Source organism: Lissotriton vulgaris, chromosome 8 (assembly GCF_964263255.1).
Source record: "Lissotriton vulgaris chromosome 8, aLisVul1.2, whole genome shotgun sequence".
NCBI lineage: Eukaryota > Metazoa > Chordata > Amphibia > Caudata > Salamandridae > Lissotriton > Lissotriton vulgaris.
The window spans coordinates 24,285,555-24,301,903 of NC_141696.1; positions in this window are offsets into that span (position 1 = coordinate 24,285,555).

A 16,349-nucleotide genomic window follows, 5' to 3' on the forward strand; every position below is an offset into this window, starting at 1 on the left:
GTATACCATAGATTAGGAGGGTGGGGGTGCTGAGTACAAGGGGGATGGAAGGACACAAAGTACAGTTAACATTACAGTTGCTGAAGACAGGCCCCAGGTTTCTTGGTGGGGCGAGAGGTCGATGGAAGGAGGCAATAGCCTCTGTGGAGGTTGAAGGACAGGGTTTTAGATGGGGGAATTTGCTCATAAGGAAGGATTTGGCCTCCTTTTTGAAACGTGCAAGAGAGGGGATTTTTCTGATGGCGGGTGAGACGGAGTTCCATATTCTTGGCGCAGCCCCAGCGAACTTCCAATTATATGTTTTTGTTTTTCGAAAGCCTGCAAGCTGGAGTAGGAGGTCTCTGGCAGACCGTGAGTTTCTGATTCCTCCAGATATCACAAGTTTCTGTGCAAGATATGCAGGGGAGTTTGAGTGTAAGGCCTGTGCGTGATGCATGCCAGCTAAAGATTAATTCTGGCCTCGAGAGGAAGCCAGTTCAGCGCTTTCCGGTGTGGAGAAATGTGATCAAATTTCCTTGTGCCGGTAAGTAGTCTGGCGGCCGCATTGAGGCAGGCTTTTGGGGTTCTAGGGAGATCTTGGGTAAACCAGAGAGGGTGGAACAGTCATATTCCACTCTAGAAATGACTAATGCTTGTACTTCCATTTTTAGGTCGGGAGCGTCAAGGAAGGGTTTCAGTTTCCATAGGTAGCTCAGGTGGAATCTGGCAGATTTGGCCATCGAGCTGATGTGCTCTCGCATGTTCAAGTTGCAATCCAAGGTTATTCCCAGTGATTTGGCTGAGTCCACAATGGTGGGTGGACAATTTAAGGCTGTGATGGCTTTAATCCATATATGAATCTCAGGGTCGGTTTTTGGAGGGGAAATTAGAAAAAATTCAGTTTTGTTTGCGTTGAGTTTGAGTTGATTGGAGGACAGCCATTGGACGGTCTGCTTCAGGGCCTCATTCAGGGAGAGAACCTCCTCGAGAGATGAGATATTGATGTAGATCTGAGTGTCATCAGCGTACCTATGGTAGGAGATATTTGCGGTGCGAAGGACTTTGGCAAGCGGTTCTAAATAAATGTTGAAGAAGGTGGGGGACAGCGTTGAATCTTGAGGGACTCCAACCCTGACTGAAGAGTGAGCTTACAGGTTGCCTTTGATTAGGAATTTCTGAGATCGGTTTTGGAGGAAGGATCTAAACTATTCAAGGACGGGGCCATCTAGTCCCAACCTGAGTTTGAGATGTTTGAGTGGCTTCCCATGGTGGACCGTGTTGAAGGCCGAGGATAGATCTAGGAGGATTAGGAGACAGGTTTTTGACTTGGTCAAGGGCTTGGAGGGCATCATCGACGTTGTGGAGCATGGTGGTTTCAGTGCTGTGACCCGGTCTGAATCCAGATTGGAAGTCATCGAGTAGGTGGAAGTTGTTGATGTGAAGACTTAGCTGCAGTTGCACACACTTCTCCAGCACTTTAGCTAAGAGAGGGATGTTGGAAATAGGTCTGAAATTGTTAGGGGAGGCTGGATCCAGAGAAGGCTTTTCCAGAATTGGGAGGACTTTGCCCACTTTCAGAGAGTCAGGAATTGATCCATGCCGGAGAGAGGCGTTAATTATCGCAGTTCAGATAGGAATAATGGATTGGGCAATGGTAGCTAGGCAGTTAGAGGGGAGCGGGTCGTTGAAATGGTTGTTGGGGTTTAAGGTAGATAGGATTTTGGAGAGAGAGTCTTCGTCGTGGAGTGTGAAGTCGGTCCAGTGTGCTTGATTCTTAGGTGAAGCCTATTGGGGAGGCTTGGGTGGAGGAGGCAGGTCAGGGGTGGTAGAGAGTATGAGACGGAACTGAGTTCGTTACCTAAGGTTTTAATTTTGCCTGAAAAAAACGAGGAGAATTCCGCGAATGAAATTAGTGACTTGGGGTTTTCATTTCATGTTTTGGCCAGTTTGTTAGATTGGTGTTCGAACAGTTTGAAGAGTTTGTGGGGCCTGTTCTGAGCATTCCCCAGTTCCGATCTGAAGAATTCTTTTTTGAGTTGAGGATGTTCTTGTTGTATGTATTTCTTGCCTGGCGGAGAAGTTTTAGGTGAGCGGCAGAGTGGTGCTGTCTCCAGATTCTTTCGGATTGTCACAGGGATCTCCTCTCAATGTTGAGGGATCCAGTGAACCAGGGGTTTCTATCTTTGATTAAAGTTCTTTTTAGTTTTAGTGGGGCTAGGTCATCCAGATTGTTGGACATAGTTGCAGAATAGTGATCGTGAGGTCACTGACCGTTGTGATATGCGGGGGGGAGATCAGATTTGCATCGAGCCTCGAGTTCCTTGTGGTCTACGTTCTTAGTGTCTCTGACCCAGAGTTTAGGAAGCACCGGCTGTGGTGCCCTTGTCTTGTGGCTGCCAGGTAGTAGGAAGGCAATGGTGTGGTGGTCAGAGCAGTCACAGTGGTCTATAGAGGTAAGCTTGACCGTTGCTTTCTTATAGACGATCCAGTCAAGAGTGGCCCCTTTCAAGTGAGTTGGGAGTAAACAAGATTGGGTCAGGGCTTGATCGGTCGGGACGTCTTTAATGACGTTGACATGAGGATCCTGGGGTCATTCCAGTGTAGGTTGAGTCGCCGAGGAAAATGTCTTTATCGTTGGAGGAACTCGTTGCTGTGAGAAGTTCCATTAAGAGGTCAGTGAAGTAGTCGTTCATGCCTGGGGGTGGTAAAAGATGTGCAGGTTGCACAGTTTGGTGGAGTTATTGCAAATTGAGAGGGCAAGGTATTCGCAGGAGTCGGTGATATCCGCCAGAGGTTCTATTATCCTCTTCCGCACTCCGACTGCATTCACCTTGTCCAGGATGGACTGCCATATTCCTTTTTTAGTTGCCAATGACACAGTGGAGGTGATGAACAGTTGTTGATGGTGTTAGAACGCCTCCGTTATCAGGATCATGTTTTTCTGCGGACTGAATCGCTTCTTCCTACACTTCTTCTCCTTGGCCTTCCCTGACCCCGATGTCTTAGGCTGTTCCACCGGGGTGCTTGTGGGGGTCTGGTTGTCCCCTGGACTTGCTCCTTCTGCGTCCATTGTGCTTCGTTGTGGTTTGTCTTATGTTGGTTTTTTTCACTTTTATAGTTTTTCCCTCCTGACCTGTGTGAATTGCAGGCCTGGGGAGATTTTTGCAGCCTTTTTTATCGTGGTTGGGCCCATCGCAACTTTTTCCGTGTTGGGGTTTGTTTTCTTATCATAGAATAAAAGAAAAAGTTTTCCCTTTGGTTTCAATCTATATGAAGGCCAATAGTGCCTCACAGTTACATTCACATCCAACGCACCTCTTGTGCCATTCCCAGCATATTAAAGCACTTACAAAGAAAAAAGACTATTTTTTTTAAAATTAAAAACAAATATCATAGCACAATATTTCATTGTAATTTCGAAAACTATTGCATAAAAACACATACACAAAAAGAAATCATATCATCTGGCTACAACAGTCCTCCAGGAGAAAAGACATAGATAATACACTTTGGGGCAGATTTACAAGGACTGGCGCATACCTGCATATCAGGAGGGATGTATCAGGTAAGATGCGTCACGCAAGTTTACCCTTGCGCCTCCACAGATGGGCCGCATTTACAATGCGGCGCATTGTGGAGCAAGGATAAACCGATGCGTGACGCATCTGATGGAGTAAGGGCGGCGCATTGCTGGAGTTGTGTCGCAAGCGCTACACAACTCCAGCAATGCTCAGGGGCTGCCCATACCTAACATGCTGCGTCATGCCCTACGCCTGCTTCAAGCAGGCGCAGGGTTTTGACGCAGCGGCGTCGGAAAAGTTGCTCAGTGAAATCTTGTAGATTTCACTGCGTCACTTTTCGGAAGCTTCTTCCGACGGAACGCCCAACCTGCATAAATTAAACCTGAGGCAGGTTTAATTTGGCGCAGGGCTTTACAACGTGACACATCTCCCTAGATGCGTCACATTGTAAATCTGTTGCAGCATGGAGCTACTTTTACGCCGCCACCGCGTCACAGAAGTGACGCAACGGCGGCGCAAAAGTGGCGCACGGGGCTTGTAAATCTGCCCCTATGTTTTGTGGATGTTAATTTGGATTTTATTAGCACAGCAGAGGGCCTAGATCTTAATTCCCTGTCACCAGAACACTGTTGAACCTTCCAAATTTAACAGAAAGTGAAGCGTCAACGCGTTTCTCCTTAAAAACGGTTTTAGTCTCACCTAATACAAGATAAAAGCGAAACATTCTTTTTAATTACTATCTTTTCTACAAATTTTTTTGTGCAAAACTGCATCTCAATTTAAATTGATAACAATGAAAGAATTAAAAACAATAATCAATGACATAATCAATTCACTATGACACATTCAAATTCCTATCCGTGCATTAAACCAGTAATCACAAAACCACATCTATACTACTATCTATACTACTATTATAAAGAGAGAACTTGCACCTTTTGGCCAGGTAAACTCGGGAACCACAGCACCAATCACAACACCCAATACAGCGTTGGAAAGGGCAGTTGCAGCAGAAGGACATAGGCTATGCAGACGCCCACCATATACATTTAAAATGTAAAAGAACCGTGCCAGCAAAGTAGTCCCTTGTGGGCGTGTCTGCATTGTGCTGTGGGTGTGTGCTGGGGGCGTGACAATCGCTGGGGGCATTCCGTCACGATTGTTGTTTTTTCTTCCCAGGTTCTATACATTCCTGCTCCCTTTAAATAGTAATTCATTGGTGGTCCCATTCTCTTAGAACCACCCCAAGCACAGTTATGGGCAAAAATACAACTAAAAGGCCCTGCAAAGCATTATGGGATAAGCTTAGCATAATTTTTAGCATTCATGAAAGGGTTTCAATGTTTTTGAATTTTACTCATCAGGGACATCTTGGGACGACGAGGTGAACTGCAGCTTGATGTATAATATTTTAAATGCGATTGCATTTGCCTCATCAGGGACATCTAGGGACGGCGAGGTGAACTGCAGCTTGATATATAATATTTTAAATGCTATTGCATTTGCATCATCAGGGACATCTAGGGACAAGAGGTGAACTGTAGCTTGATGTGTAATATTTTAAATGCTATTGCATTTGCCTCATCAGGGACATCTAGGGACCATGAGGTGAACTGCAGCTTGATGTATAATATTTTAAATGCTATTGCATTTGCCTCTTGGGGACAACTGGGGAGAACGAGGTGAACTGCAGCTCTTTGTAGAATTATTTGGATACTATAATATTCACTTCCCACTGCTAATCTCGTCCCATAATGGTTTGCAGGGGCTTGATCTCAAAATCATCACCTCTCTCACTGCTTGCTGGAAGCTAATTTCACTTTTGTGAAATGACTATATGCATTTTAGCATGTAGAAATACTTGTTATTTTACTTTGAATATATGAGGTTTCTGTTTTAAGAATTGAAATCTGACGGAACTAAATATTGCGGATTTATTGTACCAAGTTCGCGCCGATTCCGCCCACCCCTACTTTAAATACCCCTGCACCCCATAATCATAACCCACCCTTACTCTATAAAATACCCCAACACCCTTAAACACTAACCCATCTTAACCCTATAAATATACCCTGTACCCCAAAACCCAAACCTATCCCTAAACCCTAAAAATACCCCTGTAGCCCAAAACCAAAACTAGCCCTGAACCCTATAAATACCCCTGTACCTCAAAACTCAAACATACCCCTGAACTCTAAAAATACCCCTGTACCCCAAAACCCAAACCAACCCCTGAACCCTAAAATACCCCTGTACCCCAAAACCCAAACCTAGCCCATAACCCTTAAAATACCCCTGTACCCCAAAACCCAAACCTACCCCATAACCCTAAAAATACCCCTGTACCCCAAAACCCAAACCTAGCCCAGAACCTTAAAATACCCCTGTATCCCAAAACTCAAACCTAGCCCTGAACCCTAGAAATACCCCTGTACCCCAAAACCCAAACCTAGCCCTGAACCCTTAAAATACCCCTGTACCCCAAAACCCAAACCTACCCCTAAACCCTAAAAATGCCCCTATACCCCAAAGCCCAAACCTAGCCCTGAACCCTAAAAATACCCCTGTACCCCATAACCCAAAACTATATCTGAACCAATAAAATACGCAAACTCCACAAAACATATACCTCAGTACCCCAAAACATATACCCCTATACCCATACTTGCCTTATCCAAACATTTTTAAAAAACATGCTTTTACCATTCATGCATTTACAACGAATTTCGTTGTAAATGTATGCGTGGTAAAAGCAAATAAAATGTAATGCCATGCGTTATAATGGCATTGCGGAGTCATGGTACTTTCGTAATGAAAGTATGCAGAGTGATGGTATGCGGAAAGAAATTTGCGGAATAATGGGTGTTTACCCTCCCCCGTAAGTACATTGGTGGCACGGCGGCCCACATCTCCAGCAACATACTCATATTTTTTCACCACCAATTGGAAAAATGCACAGGTCTCTCTCATTGATGCCCAGCACCGACATACACTTTTAGACACACCTCCCACCACAAGTTCTAGAATTGCGAACTTTAGAGATGGGGAGCTACGTTAGAATCTCGGCATCAGCTCAACAACCTGTGATTCCAGGCAAATCGCTTTGTCTCCCCGTGCCTACCACAAATCAATGTGTTCTTCTGTAATGTAAAGTGTGCTCATGCCATGTTGTCGAGTTCGCGCTATATAATATTGCAAGGAAAATAAAGTAGGGAAACTCGAGTTCACACACTACTGAACGCGCACTCTTAAGTGCATCAGCAGTGCACTGTGAATCGGAGCGTTTCACAGGCCTGTCACAGATAAGAAATGCTATCAAAATGAAATCCTACGAAACAATATACTACTGGCCGGCAGCAATTCATACCCGGACAACGTCGGGACGGGCTGCTAGTTATCTATACTACTATTATAAAGAGAGAACTTTGAGCCTTTGAGGCGGGTAAACTCTAGAACCACAGCGCCAATCCAAACACCGAATACATCTTTGGAATTGTCAGGGTCTGCAGAGTGGCATAGGCTATATACCACCAAAAAATATACGTTCTTTAAAAAATATACGTTAAAAAAAAGTAGTCCCTTGGAAGTAGCGCCGGCCGTGTGCGCTAACGACGTGCGTGATGACATCATCAGGAGCCCGGGGAGGATCGGCGGACAGGAGCGCCAGGAGAAGGTGGTTGGGGGCCTGGGTTTGGCAGACTGCAGCAGACAGGAGGGCGGGGAGGAAAGGTGAAGTTTAGCGGAAAGGAGCGCAGGGAGGCTGTAAGCAAGCCTGATTGCCCCCGGACAACGTCGGGACGGGCTGCTAGTTAAAGATATTTTCATTTCTGGGACATCAGGGACAGGGACTGTCATTGACAAGTCTGCCAGTAAAGGGGTGTTCACTGTCCGTCCCGTCATTACCAGGACACTGACTGCCAGGCTAGTAGCTGCAACTCTTGAGACTGTCTTTAACGGGGCAGTCACTCACTAAGGGGACTGGTGCAGCCACGAGAGCCGTTAACAAGGCTCAAGCTGAGACTGTAGCTGTCACTTTTGGACTGTCACTTCTAGGTCTATTACTTCCAGCTCTGCCACGAATGGGACTGTCCTTGCAGGGAACTGTCACTTACTGCTCTGGCGCTGACTGGACAACCACCTTCAGAGCTGTCACTAACGGTATGTCACATTAGTGCAGGCGGAACTGTCACTGACTGTCAGGGACTGTCACTAACTGCACTTCCTGGAACTGCTTCTAATGGGGGTGGGGGCTGTCTAAACTGTTATCAACTACCCATCCACTCCCCCTTCCCGCCAGACATCTGTCCCGAGTCCCTGTTTAGCACAGTCACTCTTGTGCGGTGGCCTTTTGCCCAGATAGCGCCTAGAGGCGAAGCGCTGATTGTGTTCACCTTCTTGTTTCTGTGTCGTGGTGACATATAGCAGGCACAGGGTGGTTTTCTGAGAGACGCCTTGGGCTGTGTAACAAGGATTTCTCTGATACTGATAATTCTGTAGGTGATGTCAGATGCTAATTCTTTCCCAGATAGTCAAGATTGAGAGACAGGAGTGCATGGTGGAGAGAGCAGATTGTTGACTGTGCGTGGGACTGAAGCAAGAGGGTGGGTTTTTGGAAGTATTCTGATTCGTTGCTGTCTAGGGCTAAAAACAATTTAGCTGGTGCATAGAGGACAGTTTGAGTACAAGGCATTTTTAAGGGTACACTCAAATAGCTTGAATGACATAATTGCTGCAGCAGAAGGTAGTTGCCGATATGGAATATAGGGGTATATTACCAAGCAATAGCAATAATTATCGCTATTGCTTGGTTAGAGACAAAAATGTATCGCCGACCTGTGGCGATTTTGATCGCAGATAAACCTTGGTATTACCAAGGTTTATCGCAAATGCGATAAAAATCGACCGCAATGCATGAATATCGCTGAAAAGTCAGCGATATTCATGCATTACCGAGCTAATGCTCTTAGCCATGTTATCCACCTCCCATTGGATAACATGGCTAAGAACTGCTCAGGGCAGGTGTTAGCTTTCGGAGATATTCGCGCTTAGCGCGAATATCTCCAAAAGTTGGTAATAGGAGATAGCGATGTTAGCGACTGTTTCCAGTCGCTAACATCTTGGCACGCCCACTTTGCATGTCATTAGTGATACATTTCTCTGACATGCAAAGTGGGGCCCAAGATGGTCGCTATCTCCTACTAGCTGTCGCTAACTGGTGTTAGCGACAGCTAGGTAATAGGGAGATAATTTTATCTCTGCTTTCTTGGCTTTTAAAGCCAAAAAAGCGGAGATAAACCCCCTTGATAATATGCCCCTCAGTTTAGGACAGCACGGAGGGAGCTGGGAAGCTGTTTCCTTTTAGAGTTGGATTTGGATGCAACAAAGGGAAGGGATGGAGAGATACTGATCAGAATTTGTATGAATGCATGGTCAAATGTGTATTAAAATGTCAAAATAATACTACAACAGAATGTGCTGCATTATGAGGCATAATTTGTCATTTCTTGTTGCTTCATTGAGCCAACACTTCTGCATAATGTGGTCCTCCGATGGAACACAATTCCTTTTTTTTTCTTTTTTTTTTAAAATTTTGTATCAGAATACAGATAAGACACAATTTTACAAGATAAGTAACCAACATATAACAGCAGCAAATATTAACAAGCCATCTAGGTAATGTTTGGACGTTATGGCATTATACAATCAAATCTTAAGTTCGTAACCAATTAATAATTGGAGTCCATAATTGTAACCCCTGAGTCTTCCTCCTCATATCCTTAGTTTTATAGGCCGCCATCTCCAGATAATATATAGACAAGATGGCGCCCGTGAAGGCAAGATGGCGTCCGTGATGTGGGCTGTGTGAGCAGCCCAGTCCTCGCTCTCCGTTGGTGGACGAGAGTAAGCGGTTTGACCCCGGGCGGTACGAGCAGTACAGAGTGCCGAGGACAGGGGGTTTATCCCCGAGGGAGAATGTCGCCAGGAGTCTATGAGCGGTGAAAAAACCTTTGTCGACAGCCCCGCAAGAGCCTGCAGTAAGAAGGCACAAGAAGCTCACCTGTGGTTGCTGGCGTTTACCTGCGTCCGCTCACCATAACCATCCAGCTCAGTGGGGAAGGTGCCTTGGCGGCGTTTGGCTGACGCTGGCGAATACTGGTGAATGTTGTAGCTTCGGAGCATCGGAGCATCGGAGCAGTTTCCTAAAAAATCTTTATACGTAGCCTTGTAAGCACAGGCAGAAGCAGGCAGTCAGGAGAGCACACCTGCGGCTATCCACGGGTGTGTTTGTTTACGGAACAAACGTGCAGCTCCGGCGGGAGCGTGTTCGGCGGCAGTCGGATGACGGTGGGGCTCCTGCTGTTGGGTCAGCAGAGACATTCGGCTTGGCGGATCCCATCTTTATTTTGGTGCTCCCAGCTCTGTATGGAACGGGGGCGTGGAGGCTCCCAGACAAAAAGAAAAGAAATGCCACCAAAAATGGCGACACGCAGCGGCAAAGGGAAAGAGCAGCCCGTGGCTGAGGAAGCTGCCACCGGCGAATTGGCAGAAGGTGAGAGCGGCAAACAATCTGTAGTTACGCACAAAGTAAAAAGTGGGGGTGACCCTATAGACAAGGTGGCTGCCCGAGGAGCCGCACGAGGAGCAAACACTCTACCTGCGCTATTTGAACGGCAAATGGCGAAAGGAGCGGTACAGCTTTCCGCTGAAGGCGCTGAAGGCGCAGCAACGGTGGATTTAATTGAAATACCCAATGCTGGAAAAAACCCTTTTAAGGCAAATAAAGAAGGGCACACAATTCCAGTGACTATGATTGAATCACACAGATTGTGACATAGACACAAGCAAGACACATAATCGGAAACACAGACACCAGCCCTCCTCACACAAACACACTCGCACTAATATCACCTACATCACTATCTCACAACACGGCAGTCACGCAGCCCAACACCACTTTGGGGTACCAGTGTTATAGCCAGGGCCACAGGATTTATTCGATGCTGCTGCATTTTAGGCATAATTATGGATTTGATACTTTAGCTATATAATCCATCATTTACAGCCTCCGTTGAAGATTTTAACAAAAACCATCAGAAAAAGGATCAAATGTTAGTAAAAATGTAGCAATATGTGGCTGCACAGTGGAAGGCTCTTCGCATAGTGTTAACACTTGTAAAAAATGAAATAATATGAAAGACTACCCTGTATTACACTGTAAAATGTAGTCAACCCTGCTGCATAATTTGGTGCTTCCTGACTGCTCTTCCAGTCCTTGAGAGAGGTGGAGAGAAGCAAAGGAGAGAGAAGGGATGGTAATAGGGGTCATTCAATCAATCAATCAATCAATGCATTTGTAGAGCGTGCTACTCATCCGTGAGGGTCTCAATGTGCAATTGGGGTGGAGGAAGCAGCTACTGGTCAAACAGTCAGTGGTGATGTGGCTGTGGCGTGGGAGTCCGAGGATGAGGCGTGCTAAGGCATTTTGTATGCGTTGGAGTCTCTTCTGGAGTGTGGCCGTAGTTCCTGTGTAGTGGACGTTGCGGTAGTCCAGCATGCTGCTGACGGGGGCCTGTGTGACAGATTTTCTGGTTTTAGTGGGGATCCATCTGTAGATCTTGCGGAGCATTCAGAGGGTGTTGAAGCAGGAGGAGAAACAAAGTTGACTTGCTGGGTCATAGAGAGCGTTGAGTCCAAGATGAACCCCGGGTTGCGTGCGTGGTGGGTGGGTGTCAGGGCAACTCCCAGCGTGGTCAGCCACCAGAAGTCATCTAGGCATGGGCGGATTTCGCGGATCTACGATCCGCGAATTTGCGGATTTGCATATTCACGTATCCGCAAAACCGCGAATTTGCAGAGTTTGCGGATTTTTTAAATGTGGGGGGGTCTGTGTGTAACTTTGCCATCACACCAAAGAGCGCCGGGGTGCCTCGAGTGAGCTGTCCATCAAGTGGGTAAAGGGCGCGAAGACGGTACACACACCACTAGTGTGTGGGGAGGGGCCAAACGGACGGGGCTTATATGCGAGTTCACATGCCTCTTGTGTGTATAAAAGGACAGGCACGGATCAGAGAAGCTCGTGGTCACAGGAACTGCACAGGGATTGAGCTCGTGAAAGTCAATTATGCAAAGGACTCCATCAAGCATCATAGCTAATTTTCGACGATAGATATGAGGAGAACGCACACCTACCCAGCCTCGACAAAACACACATCATCCTGTAACTATTTTAGGATGGCGCCGGCAAGCTGCCAGCGCCATCCTAAAATAGTTACTAAATAAGTTTCCTCAGGAAGCACTAATAGATAAAATAAAGCATTCTATCTATTAGTGCTTCCTGTTGAAGCTAACTTAGTAACTATTTTAGGATGGCGCTGGCAGCTTGCCGGCACCATCCTAAAATAGTTACAACTTGAACTTTTGCCCCCCCCAAATCCGCCGCTCGCGGATTCGCGGATTTTCATTAAATTCGCGGGAGTTCGCGGATTGCGGATTTACCGAAAATCCGCTAAATCCGCGAGCGGAACGGATTTTGCGCTCACCCCTAGAGTCATCCCATGCAGAGGGAGTGGAGCCGAGGATGAGGATCTCCGTCTTGTCCAAGTTAAGTTTCAGCTAGCTGTTCTTCATCCATTCTGCAACAGCCTTTATTCCCTCGTGTAGGTTGGATTTGCCGGTGTCAGGGTCCTTGGTGAGGGAGAGGATCAGTTGGGTGTCGTCGGCATATAAGTCGATGTTGAGGTGGTGTGCTCGGACGATGTTGCAAAGAGGTGCCATTTAGATGTTGAAAAGGATAGGGCTGAGGGATGATCCTTGGGGTACGCCGCAGGTGAGCGTGGTGGCTTCAGATCGAAAGGGGGGGAGGCGGACTCTCTGGGTTCTGCCGGTGAGGAAGGAGGTGATCCAGTCCAGGGTTTTGTCTCGGATCCCTGCATCGTAGAGGCGTGTACGCAGGGTGTTGTGGCAGACGGTATTGTAGGTAGCCGAGAGGTCCAGGAGGATGAGGGCCACAGTTTCGCCATTGTCCAGTATGGTCCTGATGTCGTCGGTGGCGGCGATGAGGGCGGTTTCAGTTCTGTGATTGCTGCAAAAGCCAGATTGGGAAGGGTCCAGGACTTTGTTCTGCTCCAGGAAATGGGTCAGTTGTCTGTTGGCGGTCTTGTTGATGACTTTCGCCTGGAACGGGAGTGGGAAATGGGTCGGAAGTTCTTGAGGTTGTTAGGGTCTGCCTTGGGTTTCTTGAGAATGGTGTTGATCTCGGCATGTTTCTAGCTTTCTGGGAAGGTGGCGGTCTCAAAGGAGCTGTTAATGATGTTTCGGAGTTTGGGTGCGATAATGGAGCTTGCCTTGTGGAAGATGTGGTGGGGACAAGGGTCGGAAGGTGAGCCGGAATGGATGGTGTTCATGATTTTGATGGTGTCTTCGTTGTTGACGTTGTGCCAGGAGAGCAGAAGGTCGTGTGTTTGGTGGGTGTCGAGTCGGGGGTGTCGGCGAATGCCGTCTGCGTCTGGGTCTCGAAGCTGTTGTGAATGTCTGCGATCTTGCGGTGGAAGAAGGCGTCCAGGGAGTCGCAGAGATATTGTGATGGTGGAACGTCATTGGAGCAGGAGCTGGGGGTGGCGAGTTATTTCACGATGTTGAAGAGCTCTTTGCTGTTGTGTGCGTTGTTGTCGATGCGTTCCTTGAAGGAGGTTCTTTTGGTGGAACGGACGAGTTAATGGTGTTTCGACTGGCGTCCATGAGGGTAGCATGGTTGTCTGGAACAAAAACAAAAGAGGGACCTTGAAAACCTAAACTAAGTAAAGGCTTGGGGAGTAACCGACCAGGGAGAAAACATATTACAACAACATGAGAAGGGGCCTCCCAAAATGATAAGGAACCAGCAAATGGATTCAACCAAACACCCACAGAAAATCAATTTTGTTTTGAAAAATTTATTTTTTATATATGATCATTTTTTGATAAGGTTTTGGTAGAAAAGCACACAAGCGAGTTGTCATGTTAATCAACTTCTAATACATTTCATCATACATCAGGGAAAAGAGCGCCTTTTCCCTGATGTATGATGAAATTATGTTTTGATTGAGTATGACTAAGTATTGTATGATAGTTAGTTTGTGGTTGATTGATTGAATGACTGAATTGCATGTCAGGTTTTTATTGCTCTATTAACCTTTGGGCTGATGTTCTTTTTGTCTATTTGTACCATCTCATGAAATTTTTATGTATTAGAAGTTGATTAACATGACAACTCTCTTGTGTGCTTTTCTACCAAAACCTTATCAAAAAATGATCATATATAAAAAATAAATTTTCCAAAACAAAATAGATTTTCTGTGGGTGTTTGGTTGAATCCATTTTCTGGTTCCTTATCATTTGGAGCCGCAGAGCTACTTCATATACACGACGGGTTGCGGTTGAATGGTCCCCGCTCGCTGGCATGAATTCGGTTCACTGACAAACGCCTCTAATTATCTTTTTCAAAAGCAGCCAACAACATCTGCGCAGAAACATGTGAGCTGTCCTCCAACCTGAGTGTGCACCGCGTTGCGGGCATCGCGTCTTCAGTCTATCACTCTGTGAAGCACAGACCTTCCTTTTGAACTGCGGTATACCTACACTACGGCAACTCCTGTGCCCGCTGTGCAGACTAAACCGTTCCCAGTCCCTGTCCTGAGGAGAACCTATAACATCAAAGGTTCGAAACACGTTGACACCCCCAACCTGTGGCAAGACCAAAGGGTGCAGCTAGGATGTAAACCATACCACTCCATCGGGCTCTAGCAGTGTAACCCTACAAAAACATTCGACCACAGGTCTTGTTAGACAGGAGGGCACCCTTTTTCCATCTTAGTTCCGCCTGTCTTTTGGTTTTTAGTTCTAAGGACTGGATTCCCCCTTTCTTTTTCCATGCACGAATAATGCACTGTATCTAATAGCAATCTGTACTTTGCAATTAATTTGGAATATTATGTGTTCTATTGTTTTTGGTGTGATAATATGTGTTTTGTTTGATTCTTTGCCTTAAGTGTTTGTACATTTGTAAATTTGTATATTTGTAGATATTGTATACATGATTGCATGTTGCTGAACTAACTGTACTGACAGTCTCTTGTTTGTGTCTGTTGTTTTTTGACATTCATGAAGTCTAAGTCTAAAAGAAAATACATTTTCTTGGAATACAATTCCAGTGGTCACGTAGTACATATTGGCTGCGTGGTTCCAGAATTATTTTGTTAATCATCCTGTCCAGACAGACCAGTTCTTAGCCATTATATCCAAAGGGAGGTGGAAATAATGGCTAGGACCTCGTTAGCGATAATGCGTGAATATCGCTGTATTCTCAGCGATATTCACAGATTTCGCCGCTATCGCCAGGTATTTCATCACTTTTGAGATAAACGTTGCTAATAGCACGTTATCTCAGCGATAAAATCCGGCGATGCTTGGCGATAGAAAAATTGACGCTATGCCTATTTAGCGGTAATTTTCACTAGTTGTTGGTAATATGCCCCACAGTTACAAACCTCTCCCACCTGTTAGATCTGGGTTTTAATGTACAAACTGAGGGTCATATTATCAAGCCTGGGCGATAAAATTATCGCCACTTTATCGGTAGTAAACTGCAGCTAAAGTGGCGATAATGTGCTTGATAATATGCTCTATGGAATTCCAATCGAAGCTTATGTTAGATGTAATGGACTTACTTAGGTTTTGGCTCAGCTTTACAGTATGTAGGGTTTTGAATAAGATGTCTCCAACAATACTCCACACTCAGAATCCTGCCCCTTTGTTTATCATTTTGCTAAGACTATTGACTTGGTGTTGCCAGAATTAATCCAAAAAGCAATTGGCAATCACTCTTTGATTCCTGTTGTTGGTTTTCACCTAAAACATCTAACGAAATAAGGGCCAATGTTTCTGCTAAATATTTGTCTAAAATCCATCGTGATCTTGCATGGTCGGTGGTTCAATGTTGTTTACCTTTACAGTTGTTTTTACATCAGAGGAGAATGTCTAGGTCCCCTATTTGTGTTAGAAAAGGGTGCTTCCTAGATGAGTCTATAGAACACTTATTCTGGAACTGTATGCTGGCGCAGGCCGTTTGGAAGTTGGCTAAGGAATGGCTTTCCCGCCTTAATAACGATGTAGTTCTCACTAAGGAGATGGTTCTTTTTGACATAATGAGATCCAGTTTTGCATAAACTTTGGATTGTTGTTAATTGCATTAAAGATGCGCTTTGGAAGGCTCATAACCTCCTACTATTTAAAGGAGTAGGGGGCATATTATCAACAACTAGCGATATTTATAGCTAAATAGGCATAGCGACTTTTTTTATCGCCAAGCTTCGCCAGATTTTATTGTAGAGATAACGTGCTATTATCAACTTTTATCTCTGAAGCGATAACATTTCTGGCAATATTCATGCATTATTGATAACAGGGACTATCAGTATCCACCTCCCCTTGGATATACAGGCTAAGATCTGGTATGAGCAGGAGTTAGGTTATGGAGATATTCGTGCTTAGCGCGAATATTTCCATTGCTACGCTTGTGTTGATAATAGGAGATACGGATGTTAGCATCTGCTTTCAGTCGCTAACAGGTTGGGTACGCCCACTTTGCATGTCATTAGTGATAAATATCGCTGACATGCAAAGCGGGCCCAAAACCGCTCGCTATCGCCTACAAGCTGTCACTAACTTCTGTTAGTGACAGCTTGCTAATAGGGTGATAGAATTAATCTCTTATCGCCCTCCTTGATAATCTGCCCCCAAATCTTTCACCACCTATTGTTGGTTGCTCTTTGGTTCAAGACTATTTATGTAAAGATATAATTGAATTTGGGA